Genomic DNA, 20,441 nt, shown 5'->3' on the forward strand with positions numbered 1-20,441 from the left:
TTTCTTATTTTTGTTCTTTCTTTCCTTCCTTTCCTTCTTTCTTTCTTTAGTTCTTTCTTTTTTTCCTTCCTTCACATCTATCCTTTCTTTACCTTTGCTTTTTTCTTCCTTCCTTCCTTTCTTTTATTCTTTCTTCCTTTCTTTCTTTTTGTCTTTCATTCATTCATTCCTTCCTTTTTTTTTGGGGGGGGGGGTAACAAGAAAGGACAGCAAAATAAACTCACGCCTTTTTTTAATGTTTTCTTTATTTTTTGGGACCAGTAGATTTTAGGTTCGGACCAGTAAAAAATTGAAAAACTGGGTATCTACTGGTCCGACATGAATAGGTTGGACCAGTAGAAAAAAAGGGTTAGTGTGGAGCCCTGCTCTAAGTTATGAGTGTCTTTGAGAACCCTGTAAATTACACATTGGTTATTTTCAAAAATGTCGCTGTGCCAGTCTTGAAAAGCCATATCATTTTGGCGTAACTCTAGAGCAGGGATTAGCCATCTAGGATTTACGTCTTCCTGTTGTGCCCAAACGTTTCCCAACCCACAGGTGTCTAAAATATTTCTAATTTTGGTGATCCATTTCGATTGAAAGGGTTTATTTATATCATTATGTAAAATGTTAACTAATTTATACAACATATAAGATAATTTTGTTTGTTTCCCAGTTAATATTCTACACCAGAAGCTTATCATTCTGCTTTCTACCAGTTTTGACAGCTTATAGCGACCAGTTTCACCAAAATCAATACAACTCGCTGTAGATTTATGAACTCTCAAAATATTCCGTAAAAATTTCCTATAAAATACCTCTATATGCACCAAGTTCTCAAATCCCCATACCTCGCTGCCATACAAAACGATCGGGACTACCAATTTATCAAATAAATCACAAGCAATATCAACTGGCAAACTTAGTCTTTTGACCTTATTTAGTACACTAAACATCGCTCATTTTGCCTGGCTTACTTGTTTTGAGATTGCTTTTTTAAAGTTGCCATTGTAATTGAAAATTACACCAAGGTACACATAATCATCAACAATATCTACATGTAAAACACTTTCTCCAAACTTAAAGGTGGGTTTGTTTCTAATTTTACCCCTAGAGAAGACAACCACTTTAGTTTTGCGTGTATTGACAGTAAGATACCATAAGTCACAATAGCTACGTAAAGCATCCAGGGATTCTTAGAGTTCAGTCAGGCTCTCTGCCATTACAATGGTATCGTCAGCATAAAGTAATACATACAATCTCAAATAAATCTCTACATCATCATCACTTAAACACATCCTGATATTATCAGTAAAAAACTTAAACCCTTGTAACTGCAGCTCAAATAAAATTCAAAATCATTCAGGTATATTGCAAATAAAAGTGGGGATAGATTGTCTCCTTGACGTACACCAATATTGCAATTAAACAACTCTGACCTTTCGTTCTTAAATTTGACACAAGACTTTGCATTATCATAGAGATTATATATCATTCTTATAATTTTCCTATTTATATTATTAGATATAAGCTTAGACCATAGAGATGCTCTGTCGATGAGGTCAAAGGCTTTTTTTATAATCAACGAATGCACAATACAATCTTTTCTTCTGTGACAAATATAAATCAATTAGACAGTGTAGAACAAAAACATGGTCAGTGGTTGAATAACCTGCCCGGAAACCAGCCTGTTCATCCCCTAGAACTCCTGCCCTTTCGAGATAGGCTGTGAGGCGAGAGTCAATGGCTGCTGTAAAAAGTTTGCCCAGGCAACTCAGAAGGGTGATACCACGGTAATTGTCGGGATCGTTCACTGATCCTTTATTTTTATACAGTGGAACAATTGTGCCAATACACCAATCCGTAGAGACATAACCGGTATTTAAAACTGAGTTAAACAGTTTAACCACCGCACCCAGAACATACGGGGGGGGCAGTTCTTTAAGAATTTGTTGATTACATTATCTGATCCATGTGCTTTATTGTTTTTAAGCTTTCTCACAAGTTGCAATATTTCTTCCAATGTAATCAATCTATTAATCTCATCATTTAATGAGCATGTTACCTCTCTTGGATCAAATTCTTCCTTACTAGATTCACCAGTAGTCTCAACCTTCTGACTCATATCTTTAAAATGACTCATAAATGCTTCTAAGGACGCATTCTCTACTCTACCATGGTTATTATTATTACTGTTAACAATTTTCCAGTATTCTTTCGGATTGTCACTTTTTAAATTTCTTATTTGTTCGTGTAAACCTTTATAGTAAATTCTATGTGTCTTTCTTATGAAACACTTATATTTTTTAGAACTACTCGTAATTTGCTAGCAGCATCTTAATTCTTAATTTTAGCAAGTTTATTTTTCAACCTTACATATTCTAATCTTCTTTTTTCACACTCCTTAGAAAACCATGGCTTATTGTCTGACTGCCTGTGGTTAGTTGCCTTTTTATGAACGCTGCTTTGTTGATGTTTCACTAACCCAGAACGTGTCGCTGAATCTATGAATATTCCACACAAATTTTGACATACATTATCTATAACATCTTGATCTACTATGTCTAGTTTATCTGTATCATCAATCATTTTAGTCACCATATCAACGTCTGCTTCAGAAAAACTGTTGCAGTATTCACCCTGCTTACAACTGTCCCATGATACTCTAGACTGTACATGACTAGTAGGCACACGTAAAATATTACTTCCAGTTGAATCCTCGGAAGAGGAAGAACCCCTATGGGAGACGTCACAGCTATTATCAGGGAACTCAAAACCACTGTCAATAAAATTATGAACATCAGAAAGACAAGGGTCAAATTCACACACTATAAAATCATTTACAAGTGGCATCAACATAGGGGATAAAAGAACATAATCAATAACGCTCGAACCATTATTTTTCAAGCAAGTGAAGTCACCTCTTCCTATATCTCTACCAAATCTTCCGTTCACAATCTTTAAATCCAAACCTTTGCACATTTATATCATTTTTTCCCATTATTGTTGACATAAGTATCTCTACTAAATCTACTAGTTTCAATACCAAGTAGACCAAGGTTCTCCTTAGCAACATAAAAATTGGAGCCGATCGTATCAATACCAGTTTCTGCAGAAATAATATCATCAAAAGAAAGGAAATCACTTAAAAGACCAGTACGAGAGTTAAAATCACCAATTAAGCATATAGGGAGATCATACCTAAAATTAATATTAACAATATCTTCAGATAGAATATCATAAACCTCATTGTCATGGTACCTCGATCCTTCTGGAGCAATATAAACAGCACCAAGAATGAGCTCCATACCGCATACATCCTTGTCGAGTTTCATCCATAAAACAAATTCAGATGTTGTTTCTTCTACAATATGAATATAATTCATGTAATGACCACATACAAAAACACATAAGCCATGAACACCACCATACTTGTGTAAGTGATTCTTTTTAGACATTGATAAATGCTTATAGCCATTGATTAACGAGTCTGAGGTGAGAATATCCCACTTTGTTTCACACAAAGCAATAATGTCAAACTGATCAACAATATTCTGTATTAACCCTAAGTCGAGTTTACTATAGGGTAACCCTAACCGCAAACATTCAAACCTCCTATTTTCAGCCTCTTCTTAACTTTATCGTCAATGTTTCTTTCATTTCTACATAATTGGTGGGGGTCGAACCTGTCCTAAAGTTGTTGAAAAAGCTTTGTATTTTTCATATCCTCCTCAGACCAGCAAGCTTAAATAGATCATCCGGGTTATCCAATGTTATTTTTTTCTCTCTGCTACCGCGACCTGAGCCGTTTGGCTTCAAGGTGCAATGTATTCTCCCGTCCAAAGTGTAGGCACGCTTGACGTTGCTATCCTTCTTTACTTCACAAAGAAGTTTTCCCCTCAGCTGCGTAAGGTCATCGTTGATGTAGATCATCGGCTTCCTTTCAGACTGGGTACCACTGACACTTCTCCTCCTGGATCCTTTAGTTTTTTTCTTATTCCTCATAAACTCAGATTTCACATCCCGTCTCACGAACTTGGCCACTATGGGGCGTGAACCATCACCGCCCCCTCTCACCCGGTGACTAACACTGATATCCCTTGGGGATAACTCTACACCGATCTCTTTCCCTAAGTCGACGACAATTTGGTTGATATCCTCGCCCTGCGATTCTGGCACCCCGAAAACTTTAATGTTATCTCTCCTACTGTACTGTTCCAGGGCATCTAACTCCCACTTCTGGTTTTGCACAGCTGATTTGACTAACGACGGCTCACTTGTACCCATGTGCTCTCTGAAGGCATGCACGCTCAGTCGCCTTCTCAATAGACGCCTGTATGAGCGGCTGTATGCCAACAATGATGGCCGTTACTATGCTTCCAATCATGTCCGTGTTCATAACTTGCCCAGAATCCTTCTTTACTCGTTCAGATGTAGCATTAGAACCAAGTTGGTTCAATGCTATCTTGACTGCCTCACTGATCTTGAAAGAGATGTTGTCTCCAACATCATTTTCTGAGTCTTTGATAGAAATTGTTGGTGACTTGATTTTGACCATAAACATTATGAAATTGATTGAGTGAATTAAGTAAAAATAAAACTAATGATACATTTGTGAATTTTGGCTGAAAACACAATTTACATTCGATTTGTATTCAAATTCAAGTCTTAATTTGGGTCTGCATCCACTTACAAAATGTTGTGTAACTTCAGAACTGTGTACGGTGGGGGGGGACTTTGGTCTCAAAGTTTGCGCAAGAATTGAACGAAAAAGTAATGACAAAAAATGTTGAGGGGGGTTTATTACCCCCCTCTCCTCAGTCTAAATAGGGTTCAATCTTTTCTATGCTATTTGAAATATTGTGCAAATGTTTGTAGATTTGACAATTAAATTCAACAAGTTGCAGTAATAGCAATATCATATGTTTATGGAGGAGTCAAACCATATTTCATCATTGGGAAAATAAGAGAAATAAACCATTCCAATAGAGATAGATATCATTGGCTTTATTTATCATTTCCATATTAATTTTTCTTGTGCATTTAAAGTTCTACAATGTGAGTCTAAACACTTGACACACTTCACAAATCCCCAACTTAACCCTAAAATGGCCGGGGGGGGTGAATCAACCCCCTCAACATTTTCTGCAATCATTCCGCTGCACGAAATTTTTTGACCGCACCACTCGCAGAGTTTATACTTTTAAGTCTTGCGCATCTTTTGAGACCAAATTTACGACGCCCGGGTACGCGGTTCCGAAATTACGCAACATTTTGTAAGTGCATGTCAGACCAAAAATTGTTTCAAACTGTGATTTTGTGTACAAAGTCAATGCAAATTGAATTTTCTCATCTTATTCATAAAGATATGATTATTTTTACATTAAACAGCTGAAAGCAACTGATTTTAGCATAATTATGCTACAAAAAGGTTGTGCAATAAATCTGGTGAAAAAAACAAAAAAAAACAAAAGGTTGAAAAACAAAGAAATACATAAGAAATTAATAAAACAATAACATACATAAGAAATTGATTTCCAAACCGAAGTCTTTTTCAATTGCCATTATTAAGAATGCTACAAAGAATATTGTTATGTGGGTTAGTTTGACTCTGAGATAAACTGAAATAACGACACGGATTGAGAATTGATATACAGTTCGGGTCCAGCCAGTCTGGTTGTTAATGTGTGTATGGAGTGCCAACATCACTGTCTCAATATGTATATGTGTGTGTGAAATGAACATAAGATATCATATGACATCCCCCTTACGGAGAATAAAACTGAGTCCATATATATAGTTCCAATCGAGATTTCCAGGGACAAAGTCCTTAAGATCCAATCAATATAGGTCAACTGAAGGTCAGCGGTTGTTTAAATGTCCACTAATAATGGCTTGAGGAGGAGTATAGGGTTTTTGAAGATCCGGTTCCAGACATGCGTGTAATGGCTAAAGGACAATTAATAGGTGAGCCTGTTAGGCTTCTTAACATGACGGCCACTGCGGGTGATGTTTGGGCCGTCAGCATGTGGGGGTGAGTCCTGACGAGACAAGGGAGATGGTGGTGCGGTAGCCTTGTCTTCAGGTGTTGCATTTGGTGCTGGTATCTCCAGGTCACGGTGAGGAAGCCTAGGTCGGGCATCTGCTAGCTGTTTTCTGTTCCTTCGCAATAGGCGACCATTCGGCGTCTCCACCAGGTAGGATCTAGGCTCTGGAAGTTTGTCTCGGACAGTAGCTGGAAACCAATGTCCAGTTCGATGGTCCTGGACTCTGACAAGTTGACCAGCTGTAAGAGGTGGTAAGTCATGTGCCGACTTGTCATGGTAGTACTTCTGGGTCTCCTGTCTCTGTTCTAAGCGCCGGTAGACATTGTCGCGGCATGAAGCGTTGTTGGGGATTCTCACAGGGAGATTATCCTTCATCTTTCTTCCATAGAGTAGCTCAGCTGGACTTGGAATGCAACTATCTATTGGGGTGGCACGGATACACAGCAGAGCCATGTTAGGGTCTATGCCACTCGCCTTAGCTTTCTTGAGCGTGTTCTTCACAGTTTGGATCATCCGCTCAATGAAGCCATTCGATCTGGGGTAGTGGGGAGAGGAATACACATGGTCAAATCCCCACTGTGTTGCAAACTCTCTGTAGGTTGAGGAGTCGAAGTGTCTACCGTTGTCACTGATGATGCGTTCTGGGACACCCTGTTCAGCAAACAACTGACGTGTTGCATCGACAACAGCAGCACTAGTACACTCCTGTGGCATCTTGCGGACGAAGGGGAACTTCGAAAAGTAATCTGCGATGATGAGATAATTGTTCCCTTCGAAGAAAAACAAGTCTGTACCCAAGACTTGCCAAGGTCTAGTTGGTATCTCATGCTGTAAAAGAGTCTCTCGGGGTTGCGAAGGCTTGTGCTCTTGGCAGACTGTGCAGTCCTTCACCATATCCTCAATGTCATCATTGATAGATTCCCAGTACACTGAAGCCTTAGCCCGAAGTCTTGTCTTCTCAATACCCTGGTGACTCTCGTGGAGCTTGGACAGTATGTATTCTCTCATACTCTTTGGGATTAGGATACGTTCTCCTTTCAGGATCAGTCCATCCTCGACAGCAAGCTCGTCACGGAAAGCCCAGTAGCTCTGAAGATGTCTTGGTAAATCTCGTCTTCTCTCTGGCCAGCCTCTAACGACAACCTCCCGGAGTGCTGCAAACTCAGCATCTTTGGCTGTTTCCTCCTTCAACTGACTCAAACGGTCTGGAGCGAATTGTACAAAGTTGATTTGCAGGTCAAGGGGAATGTGTTCTGGGGGACCAAGGGGACGCCTGGACAAGCAGTCAGCTACCGGTACATCCTTTCCAGGTCTGTAGACAATAGTAAGCGAATATGGCTGAAGACGAAGAAGCATACGCTGAAGTCTGGGTGGAGCTGCTACTAAGTGCTTGTGTTGTATCATCTCTAGAGGTCTGTGATCTGTTTCCACGGTGAAGCTCTTTCCATACAGGAATGTGTGGAAACGCTCACAACCAAAAACGACAGCAAGCAACTCCCGCTCAATGTTTGCGTATCTCTTCTCTGCATCACTAAGGGCCTTGGATGCAAATGCAATAGCCTTGCCATCTTGAAGGAGCATTGCCCCTAATCCTTGCAGAGAGGCATCTACCTGAAGCACAGTTGGTTTGCTGACATCAAAGTATGCTAGAGTGGCGTCATGACAGATCTTGTCACGCAGATTATTGAATGCAGTCTCATGACTTGGAGTCCATTGAAAGTCAGAGTCTTGCTTCAAGAGACCACGTAAGCTATCAGTCTGAGCTGAGAGGTTTGGTATGAAGGGACTGAGGTAGGTTATCATACCAAGAAACTCTCGAAGTTGGCTCTTGTTCTCAGGCGGAGACATCGACTTGATCGCCTCAACCTTATGAGGATCTGGGTGGACGCCTTCAGCATCGTAGGTCATACCAAAGAAGCCAACCTGATTGACCTTTATGCTGCACTTGTCACTGTTGAACTGCAGACCATACTTTGTAGCTTGTGACATGAGGTGATTCAGGTTCCGGTCATGTTCCTCTTCACTCTTGCCGAAGACCACGATGTCGTCTGCAATTCCTATTGTCCCTGGGCAGCCTTCCAGGATTTCATCCATCCGCTGCTGGAACACGTCCTGTGCCATTGCAAGACCGAATGGCATTCGAAGAAATCTGTAGCGTCCGAAGGGACTATTGAAGGTTGTGAGAAGGGAGCTGCTATGGTCAAGCTTGATCGACCAGTAACCGTTCTTTGCATCCAGCTTGCTGAAATACTTGGCTCCTGCTAGTTTGTGTGTCACCTCATCGGTTGTCATAGAGCGGTAGTGACAACGTCGAATAGCCTTGTTCAGATCCTTGGGGTCTAAGCATACACGTAGCTTGCCATTCGCCTTCCTGGAAATGGCGATGCTGCTCACCCAAGCTGTAGGTTCATCCACTTTAGCGATCACACCACTACCTTCCATGCTGTCAAACTCTCGCTTGAGTTCATCACGCACATGAATTGGGCACCGTCTGGGAGCATGGACCACAGGCTGAACATCAGGATCTAGCACAATATGATACTCTCCAGGGAAGTTGCCAATTTTGTCGAACTGGTCAGGGAATTGTCTCACAAGGTCATCAGTAGTGCTGATCTTTGTTGAATGTTTGATCTCGTCGATGCGTGTGTGCAGAGTGATCATTTTCAACTTCAATGCTGTGCTGAGTCCAACAATCACCGGTCCCTTCGAGTCGACAATAAAGAAGGTGGCGTGTAGCCAAGGAGACTTATTAAATCGGCAAGGCAGACTCACCGATCCATAATGTCTAACTGGTGTCTCGTTGTACGCGAATAGCCTTGCGGTTGAGTTGTGTATATACTGGGGGTTGGGCAATCCATCCTTGTTAAGGTGACCAGGATACATCCCTCTGTACATTCTGAGAGGAATTGTATTGCCTTCCGCACCAGAGTCAACCTTCGAGCGAAGCTTTGCTATCGTGCGCTCATCCCGCTGCACCTCAACATATGTCATTGCTAGGTCGTTGGTGTCGTCATCCTCCGCGCTGATGCTAGACACAACAATTTGGTCAAAAGACAGTACATCCATAGCGTCATGGAGCTGTTGGAACTCTGTGTCTTTGTCAGCTGTGCTATGAATCACGTTCATGCCCCTGGCACCGCGGTATTGTGTTGTATGCTTCCGGTGCTGACCTTTGCGGTTCTGCCTCTTGGTACCAGAACTTGAAGCTGGGGATCGACACACGCTCTTCCAGTGGTTAGATTTTCCGCAGTTGTTACATTTAGTGCCATAGGCTGGGCATGCCTCACGTGGACTGCGTGCATGTTTACCACCACAATTTGGACACTTGTTACCATGGTTACTGCTAACGGTAGTCTTTTGTCGAACTATATGTACATCTACTGATGCTGGCTGCATGTTGGTCTGTATTTGGGCAAGCTGGGCCATATGCATCTGGGATGCTTCAAATGTCCTGCTCAGTTCAAGAACTTGTGCGAGACTGAGGGTCTTGCCTTTACCCAATAGGTCCTTCTGGAGCTCTGGATACCTTGTACCCGCAATGATCCGTTCCTGAAGTTCAGTCTCATCTCGAAACTCGCAATCATACGCCTGTAGCTTGAGACGCGATACAAAGTCATCTGTACTTTCCCTCTCCTTCTGCGTATACTTTTGGAGAAATAGTCTAGCCACTCGAAAATTAGCTCTAGGTTTCAGCTGTGTCTCAAACTTCTCCCAAACAATGACTGGGTTCTTACGATCATCACCCTCCAGTCCCCACGAGTTGTAGAGCTTGATGCCTGTTGCACCGGTGAAAAGGAGGATATGGTCCACCTGTTTACCCACATCAATATTCTTGACTGAGAAAAAGAGCTCACACTGTTGATGAAAGAGCTTTATTGCGCTAGCCCTATCAGGGTCATCCCAATCCATACGGGGTGTATAATCACTCATTGTTAAGTCAGCAGTCAATATCACCACCAATAATAATGCAAATGTCAAAGTCACTGTTTACTCACACGAAAGTCTGCATATGGGACTGTAGTGAAAAAGCACCAGTGGAATCCAATGACAGTCTGCTATTAAATTGTCTCCAAAAACAGTCCAAAAATGATTCAAAGTTCCTCACATTGCTCAACGGGTTCTTGAATTAGCTGCCACCATGTTATGTGGGTTAGTTTGACTCTGAGATAAACTGAAATAACGACACGGATTGAGAATTGATATACAGTTCAGGTCCAGCCAGTCTGGTTGTTAATGTGTGTATGGAGTGCCAACATCACTGTCTCAATATGTATATGTGTGTGTGAAATGGACATAAGATATCATATGACAAATATTTTTACCAAAAATTAGCATTCTAGGAGCTTTATTTAGTGAATTAGAGCAAAAAGTATGATTTATGCATAAATTAGCATAATTAATTCATATAAAAAAAAATCTCATTATTTTGGAAAATTTTACCATACAGCCTTGTAGATTACATCGCACACTACCAGCGTGCAAATTTTTGCGGAGCTCGCGCAATCGGCGGCCGAGATCTCAGGGGGGGGGGGGTTGAATCAACCCCCGGCCACAGAACAGCCAAAAAAGCCCAGCCTAGTTAGGGTTAAGAAAAAATATATCACGAACGCATAATCATACTATGTGGCTGGAAACAGTATGTTCTCTCAAATAATTTGATACCATATTTATGGGGTATGTGTTAACGCTTGGATGATCAGGAATTATTCTTTGCAGTGATGTAAATTTTGATGACTGCAATGAATGAACCCCCAGATGCCAATGATGTCATCCTACATGAGTTGGTATTTGGTATATCTGCAAATCCCTTTTCAATGAAATTAACTCGATTATTGATACTAAAAAGTGTTTATTGAACTATTATAATGTAAATTACTGAAAAATTGTTTTGAAATGGATTTGAATGCAACTCTTGTAGGATTATGACAACATTGTGTTGCCATGGTAATGGCATAAAATGCAAAAAGTTAGGTGCAAATCTTGCTCATCAAACTACTTTCTCAACTTTTATAGTTTTAACCAATTCTCTTGATATTCGGACCACACATCGGTCTTGGGGTAAAGATGTGCAAGACACATTTTTCGTACGTGTTGAAAATTGCATTGCCATGGTAGCAGCATAAAATGCCAAAAATTAGGTGCAAACCTTGCACATTGAAATACTTTCTCAATTTTTGTCTCACCTGCATAGCAGAGTGAGACTATAGGCGCCGCTTTTCCGACGGCGACGGCGACGGCGGCGGTGGCGGCGGCGGCGGCGGCGGCGACGGCGACGGCGACGGCGGCGTCAACACCAAATCTTAACCTGAGGTTAAGTTTTTGAAATGACAGCATAACTTAGAAAGTATATGGACCTAGTTCATGAAACTTGGCCATAAGGTTAATCAAGTATTACTGAACATCCTGCCTGAGTTTCATGTCACATGACCAAGGTCAAAGGTCATTTAGGGTCAATGAACTTAGACCATGTTGGGGGAATCAACATCAAAATCTTAACCTAAGGTTAAGTTTTTGAAATGTCATCATAACTTAGAAAATATATGGACCTAGTTCATGAAACTTATACATAAGGTCAATCAAGTATCACTGAACATCCTGCATGAGTTTCACATCACAAGACCAAGGTCAAAGGTCATTTAGGGTCAATGAACTTTGGCCGAATTGGGGGTATCTGTTGAATTACCATCATAACTTTGAAAGTTTATGGATCTGATTCATGAAACTTGGACATAATAGTAATCAAGTATTACTGAACATCCTGTGCAAGTTTCAGGTCACATGATCAAGGTCAAAGGTCATTTAGGGTCAATGAACTTTGGCCAAATTGGGGTATTTGTTGAATTACAGCCATAAATTTGAAAGTGTGTTGGTCTAGTTCATAAAACTTGGACATGATAGTAATCAAGTATCACTGAACATCCTGTGCGAGTTTCAGGTCACATGATCAAGGTCAAAGGTCATGTAAGGTAAAAGAACTTTGGCCACGTTGGGGGTATTTGTTGAATTGCCATCATATCTCTATAAGTGTATTGGTCTAGTTCATAAAACGTGGAAATAAGAGTAACCAAGTATCACTGAACATCTTGTGCGAGTTATAGTAGTTTTCAAAATCAGCACTGCTGCTATATTGAATCGCGTGATGCAGGTGAGACGGCCAGAGGCATTCCACTTGTTACTAATTCTCATGAACTTTGGCTCACAAGTTGGTCTTCAGGTAAAGATGTTCAGGACATATTTTTGCATGTGTCGTAAATTGTGTTGCAATGGTAACAATATAATATGTCAAAAATTAGGCAAAAATTTTGTAGTTCAAACTACTTCATCAGATTTTAACCAATTCTCATGATATTTTGCTCAGACTTAGGTCATTGGGTAAAAGTGGGCAAGACATGTTTTTTCTATGTGTTGCAAACTGTTGCCATGGTTGGATGGGGGTATTAATCACCTTCAGTGATAGTTCTAGTTTTTGTCTCACCTGCATAGCAGAGTGAGACTATAGGCGCCGCTTTTCCGACGGCAGCGCCGTCAACACCAAATCTTAACCTGAGGTTAAGTTTTTGAAATGACAGCATAACTTAAAAAGTATATGGACCTAGTTCATGAAACTTGGCCATAAGGTTAATCAAGTATTACTGAACATCCTGCCTAAGTTTCATGTCACATGACCAAGGTCAAAGGTCATTTAGGGTCAATGAACTTAGACCATGTTGGGGGAATCAATATCAAAATCTTAACCTAAGGTTAAGTTTTTGAAATGTCATCATAACTTAGAAAATATATGGACCTAGTCCATGAAACTTATACATAAGGTTAATCAAGTATCACTGAACATCCTGCATGAGTTTCATGTCACCTAACCAAGGTCAAAGGTCATTTAGGGTCAATGAACTTTGGCCGAATTGGAGGTATCTGTTGAATTACCATCATAACTTTGAAAGTTTATGGATCTGATTCATGAAACTTGGACCTAATAGTAATCAAGTATTACTGAACATCATGTGCAAGTTTCAGGTCACATGATCAAGGTCAAAGGTCATTTAGGGTCAATGAACTTTGGCCAAATTGGGGTATTTGTTGAATTACCATCATAACTTTGAAAGTGTGTTGGTCTAGTTCATAATACTTGGACATAAGAGTAATCAAGTATCACTGAACATCATGCGCGCATGTTAGGTCACATGACCAAGGTCAAAGGTCAATGAACTTTGGCCATAATGGGGGTATCTGTTGAATTACCATCATAACTTTGAAAGTTTATGGATCTGACTCTCGAAACTTGGATATAAGAGTAATCAAGTATCACTGAACATCCTGTGCGAGTTTCAGGTCACATGATCAAGGTCAAAGGTCATGTAAGGTCAATGAACTTTGGCCACGTTGGGGGTATTTGTTGAATTACCATCATATCTCTGTAAGTGTATTGGTGTAGTTCATAAAACGTGGAAATAAGAGTAACCAAGTATCACTGAACATCTTGTGCGAGTTATAGTAGTTTTCAAAATCAACATTGCTGCTATATTGAATTGCGTGATGCAGGTGAGACCACCAGAGGCATTCCACTTGTTCTTAAAATGGAGATTTTTGAAGTGTCAAGTTATTTTTGACTCACACGGTGTTGACCCTGGGAAAGTAAAAAGGACAATTCTTTTACGTCAGATAAAGATCTTAATTGCCTCTTTCCTCTTTTCCTCCTTTCTATTTTTTACAGATACCAAACTCAATGGATGGATGTTGGCATTTTGCATTTGTGCAATACTTCTGGCGATCGGGTTTATGATATGTAAAAGAGATCAAATTAAGTCAGCCTTTACAGGTCTAAAAGGGAAAATCCAAGTAAGAATTCTATTATCAGTCATGTGCTACTAAGCAGAAAGAGTTGCATGTAAATGCAATGCAAAACTCAAGCACAATAATACATTTCGTTGGTTGAAAGTCAAGTTGAATTTGGAATTGCAGTTTAGTGCAACTCTTTCTGCAATGGGCACAAGATCTCAGTTTGTAGTGAATCAAATAAAATGACCATGCAAGTGTTTATATATATTAATGAAAAATATGTGCCAAATTGTTCTAGAAGGAAATATATAGTTGTTGAGAAATGAGCAAAGTCAACACTATATTTCATCAACTTGTCAGTGTTTTTTCCAAGCAGGTACACTCACTGTCTGCTTTTCTGTGTTGGTGATTTCCAGAGATTGGTTTTCAACTATGATTTCGTGATTTCACAAATGTTTATTTTAATTTACCTAGGCCAGTGTTCAATTCGATATAGAGCCAGAATTTTAAGTATTTTAATAACATTTTGCTTAAGTAAAATACTTAGTATCTTTGGTATTCAGTTGTATTTAGCTTAAATATATTAAAAAGTCAGCCGCCTACCAGACTTAAGTCTTGTTAGCTTGCAGTATTCAAATGTATGTATGCGAAGTCGACCATGTTGTGCACAGATGGACATTTCGCATTATTCAGCTTTGAATTTATTATGTCACAGTGGTTATACCTTGGTCACATTTGATCTACGGCGGCCGTACGGCGAGTCGAAAACAGTCGTTTTATTAATTTTAATTCAAACCACCTATATGTCGTTGCTACAAAAATGTTAAAACGGCTGTTTTCGACTCGCCGTACGGCCGCCGTAGAGCAAATGTGACCAAGGTATTATTTTGCTCCAAGTTGGCTTGATAAAGGAGAATACTTCGGTGACTTGAATACGAGAATAAGCACTTTGCTTTGCTTAATAAAATGCTAAGTATTGATTAGTCAATCAGCGCTTTTAATTGAATACCGGCCCAGATCTAGAGCTATGATAATGGTGACAATTAACCTTGATTTCATAGACTTTCTCATGAAATTGTTTGCATCACCTACATACTTCATCCATTATAAATATATGTACAAAAATATATAACTACAAAGATAAAATCATTGTGCCACATATGATTTGGATTTGGTCTCAAAATTCAGTCTGATGTCTAATATACATTTTTCATTTTCTCATGCTTCTTCCAGACACAATGGTCCAGGGTTCCTAGGTAAGAATTAAATTTATCTGTTTTGTGTAGAATCAGGCTTAGCTTTTTTATTATTTCTTTTTTTTTAATGAGATTTATTTATTTATATTTTTAATTATGCATGAAGTTTGTGAGTCAAAAATACTTGACACCTCACAGATCCCAAATTTGAGGGGAAAATGTGTCATGAACAAATAATCATTATATATGATCGGAAAGATTATCTTCTTCCAAATCATTTAATAATCAGTAGGTATTCTTTGCAGTGATTAAACTTCTGATTTGCGCCAAAGTACGATATGACTGTAATTAATAAATCAAAATTTCAATGAGGTCATAATCCTTCAAGGGTTGCATTAAAAGCAATTGCAAAACACCTTTTCAATAATCAATATTATAATTGTTTAATAAACACTTTTTAGTTTCAATTCTGAAGTTAATTTCATTGAAAAGGGATTTGCATGTAGAATTATGACATCATTTGAATCTGGATTCATTCATTGCAGCCATGCCTTACTTTGGCACAAATCAAACTTTACATCACAGTAAAAAAAATACCTCCTGATTATCCAAGCATTGACACATACCACATAAATGTTTCAAATTGTTTGTAAGGTCAAAGATCATTTCATTTTACATGTTAAAATTTTACCTGCTAGACTCTGTTTTATATGATACACAAGCATTGGTGATAAACACAATAGGGGTAATATCATGTAATAGTGCTGTCAGCAGTCATACGATGAGGTCAAAGGTCATTTCCTGTCATATGTTCAAGTTTAATACCTGCAAGTCCCTTTTGACCAATAACTTTTAAAAATTGCTGATTGCTCCCTTTTCAATGAAACTTTGGTCATGGATGCCCTAGGGTTTAACAACTTGACATCATGTAAGAATACTGTTGGATGTCAAATAGTGTGGTGAAAGATCATTAGAAGTATATCTGCGGGACTTTTTTATAAAATCAAACTTGGTTAGGGATGTACTTCGAGAATCGTCATGTTATGTAGTCATGGGTGAGCAAGACACAATCTGGTTATTGCTTTGATATTTGAGTACACATACGTGTACATACCCTGGGTATGATAAAACTTTTACTTGGTCATCATAACTCATAACCTCTGATATTTTCATGCCTTCTATCATATAGTCTGGTTTTATTATGAGAGTTCTTAATGCAAATGTGATCGTAATCATTTCCTTATGCAGTTTAATTCAATGCTCCCAGTTTACTTAATATATCTTTTAAAAAAATTAGAAAACATGTTGGTCTTGGTGAAGCTCATAACTTGTGTTTTTCTTATTGCAGGGAATGCCAGCCAGTCCCATGAAATCCCTGCATAGAGTGGATAATAGTGAATGAGCTAAGCCTAAATGACACAAAAACTGAAGTTTTCGTTGCTGCCTCTTCTCATAGCTTTGGTGTTCTGATTGATTCCCGCATGTCATTGTCGTACCTTATCTTTCATATCTCTTGCACAGTTTCTTTTTATCTAACAAGGAACATTTATATAATCAGAAGGTTCACTTTATTCAAAATCAAACAAAGAAACATAGGTGTGTACATAATCAAAAGGAAACAAGCCCAGGTCACATTAAGTCAGGGCAACAAAAATAATGTTGGAAGTTAGAGCAATAACGGGATCGGAGTTTGGTTCGGAAGTTTTGCTCCTAAAATCAAAATCGGTTTGGATATCGGATCGGAAGATATTCAAAAACAGAAAAATACATTAAAATTTGTATGTGGCTGGCACATGGACAAATGCTGCAAGCTACACTGATGACAGAATTTGTTTTGATCTCCGACAAAAGCGGAGGAAGAAGATGATGATTTGTTTTGATCTCCGACATAATCGGAGGAAGGAAAAGAAGATAATGACATTGCAGCGCGCGACACTACCGCCGATCAACGATAGGCCTCTTCTCTACAAAATCGTGGTGATGGCGGAGTCCATCGTGAACTTTTAGAGGTCGCATTACTTACGGAAAAAGACGCACTACTATCCGAAGTTGTTAACGATGATATTCACCTTCTCTACAACATCGTTGTGATTGCGGAGGTAATCCTAAACTCATAGTCAGATAGTCGTAAACATTACCGTGCATGTCAGCGTGTTCAACTAAATTTTATTTGCCTCCGCTTAAGATCAAAACATATCGTCGTCTTGTTGTTTTTCTTCTTCCTCCATTTTTGTCGGAGATCAAAACAAATTATCACCAATTATCATCATCATCTTTTTGTTCTTCCCCGATTATGTCAGAGATGAAAACAAATCATCATCTTCTCCTCCACCTCCCTTATAGCATTCTGAAATACTGCCCCCCCCCCCCGATGTCTCAATTTGGTCCCCTGGAACCAGGTCAAAACATTGTTATACATAGAATTGCACAGTTGTCCGTATTTATCTATTCATATTTAGTAAATGACCGTTAATTTGAGTTTGTAGTATTAGTCAATTCATTAAATGTATGTATATTTTGTGTTTTGTATTGTATCGGAAGGAAATTAGGGATTTAATTTGTCAGTACTGTTCAATTTCAGAAGAGGCTTGGTCAGACTCATAATTGTAGGTATCATTGAAGAGTACATATACTATTATGTAAATATTACTGTTTTTATGTTCTCATCAAATTGTATGTAATCAGCCATGTATTTAATATATCATTGTTCTTTGAAATGAATTTGATGTGTACTAATTATTACTCATTTTTATATTCTATTGAAATTTTTTGTAATCTTTGTTTTTACTAGTGTTTTTAGTAATACAAGAGCAGAACGTTGACAGTTTCACAGAAATTAGACAACGAATGTGAAAAGTAATGACCATTTATTTCGAAATTTCAAATTGGCAATTCAGTTTTTTGATAAGGGATGAGGAAAACTTTCCCTTTATAGGCCATGTACTTACATGTAATTATCAGAAATTTGTGGTTTTCTCATAAGTACTTATTTCCATTTGGCAGCATTAGCATGTAACTCAGATAACATTGTTTTATATCCTCATGAAAGAAAAATATTTTAATTACAACTTTGAAAAATAAGGAAATATTAAGCTGTTTTATGTATTGGTGCAAATTGAGTAGTAGTCCCTTCCCTTCATCACAATGAACATCTTCAGTGCAGCCAATTTAAATACAGATAACTCTATGTATTGTCAATCTCTTGGGACTAGAGATATCTGTTCGTTTTAGAGACAAAAATTGACTTAAAAGAGGTATATAACACATGTTTTGATTAATCTGGTCTAAAAAATTACTTGGACTTAAGGCAAATATTCGACTTATGGAAGGTCGACCTAAGGAAGAGTGTATAAGTGATAGCAAATTATTTTACTTCGCATGTACAGATAAATTCTTTACTTTCTGATTGTTAGTCTGATATGGTATCTGCCTGTCATGGCCCTGGGAAGCAGGGTGCTGGGGGTGCTGTGTATAGTGTTAAGGTCACTGCACATCCGATCGTACGACTGGTCCACTATCTGAGTTTTGAGCAAATTACATTTTGCTAATTTTCTGAAAATATGAATGAAAATGGTCTTTTTATTTTAGGTTCAAATTAACTGAAAGAATACTAATGTAAAGATTTCGAATGATTGCAAGCATTTTTTTTTTAGAAAAGGCATATTAGTTTCAAATTGATTGCTATGACATCATTACGGCTATATTTAGTTTGCTTTTATTCTAATAAGGATGATGGTATAGTCACAGATTTGAACATAGGTATTTGTACAATTATTTAGCATATTACACAGTAAGATATTCCATGTCTCAATATTGGCATCAAATTCTGTAATGTTTTACTTCAAAATCGGGGTGCAGACTAATCGTAAGATGTGCATTGGCATTTACACCATATGCAGCCCCCCCCCCCCCCCCGGTATTGGTATCCTAAAATGTAAAGATTCAACCCAACAAATGTGTTTCTTTTTAAGAGCAAAAACCCCCTTGTTTTTTCTTCTTTTTTTTCACTTTTCAGATTTTTTCGGACCAAATTCGCCTTCATTTTCTTTTTCTTTTTTCCCAGAACAAAGCCACCTTCATTTGTTTTTCTTGTCATTTTTTAAATTAAAATTACCCTCATTTTGGAGAGAACACTTTTTTGAGGGATGTTTGTTAACAAACATTGATTTCCCTCTTTAAAATCGATCCCAGGCCCCAGCCACTTGTCTGATATTTCTTCATTTTTTTTTCATTAAAACAGCTTTCCATTTGTGTTGGATTTTCCTTTAAGTGCATCTTATTACAGTAAAATCTTAGAAATTTATGTTTTATGAATAAATCATGTGGAAATTACTTTCTTTCAAATTGTTTTGTGATTGTGTATTTTTGTGTTCCTTCACTGTTTTCTTCATTGTATTGCAAGGGCAGAGTTGATATTTTAAGTTTCTTTTATATTAACATTCAACTTTCACACTTTCAAATGCTTGATCTCGATAGCCATATTTGAAAATGGCCAAAAATACCATTGATTGCCCTAGTTCTCTGGACTTACTGGAATTTAAGGATTTAGTATTTTTTTAATAATAATAATAATGTTGGCTACTTATATAGCACACAGGTCCACCTTTTGGTGCTCATGGCGCTTTTTGATGGATTTTTGGATTTCACGACAGGATTTGAAAGAAACTTGGTAATATTTACATTGTTATAAGTGGGCAATTCCGTAAGATATGTACATCCGACCCCCTATATGTGGGACCTTCATGAAATTTTCTGTCTCTGATTTCTTGTTCTTTTGACAGTCTAATGTTCTCAAATGACCATGTCTTAGTCAGTTTATGAAATGAAATAAGACTTGAGTAAAATGGGGGGGGGGGCTCGGATGTACAAAAATGTTGATCATTTTACGGACTTGCCCAACTGTTGATTTAAGTTGTAAGTTGACATAATATGATGATCAGTTACGAAGCAAAGGTGTAAGAATCGTAAATTTTATTATTAGAATAGGGGTGAAAACATGGAAGAGGAAGAGAGAAAGATTGGGGAAAAATCTCTTTAAATAAATCATGAAGTGAGATGCAGGGGCTGCAGAACAGTTTTAAAAGTGGGGGGCTGACCATGCAAAAAATCATAATCAGATGGTAATTGTATGTTTTGTACACCGTTTCCGCGGCCCCCAGATGAAGAAAGGGAAATGAGAGAATGGTTTGCAAGAAAAGAAGATTAGAGGGGACTTAGAAAGCAGGGAGTTGATGACCGGGGGAGACAAGGTAGATAATGGAAGGATATTTTGGAAAATGTGATGTTCAATTATAAAGCAAAGATGGAAGAATCTGTGATTTTATTCTAAAAGTATTAAAGGGAAAGAAGAAGGGACACAGATTGGGAAAGGATGATCAGCAACCAACTTTTTAAAATAACTTTTGCCTGTTACTCCATATCTCGCCCCCTCAAAATTGTTGACTCA

At 38.4% G+C, this 20,441-nt stretch overlaps 1 long non-coding RNA gene across 1 annotated transcript; it reads left to right on the forward strand.

Moving 5' to 3' along the window:
* The first annotated feature begins 13,732 nt into the window (after positions 1–13,732).
* On the forward strand, positions 13,733–19,339 carry LOC135157209 (uncharacterized). The gene is made up of 3 exons (XR_010296250.1): positions 13,733–13,859; positions 15,033–15,055; positions 16,344–19,339. It is a non-coding gene; the product is annotated as an uncharacterized LOC135157209 (long non-coding RNA).
* Positions 19,340–20,441: the final 1,102 nt, after the last annotated feature.

The sequence above is a fragment of the Lytechinus pictus genome, chromosome 17 (assembly GCF_037042905.1).
Source record: "Lytechinus pictus isolate F3 Inbred chromosome 17, Lp3.0, whole genome shotgun sequence".
Classification (NCBI taxonomy): Eukaryota; Metazoa; Echinodermata; class Echinoidea; order Temnopleuroida; family Toxopneustidae; genus Lytechinus; species Lytechinus pictus.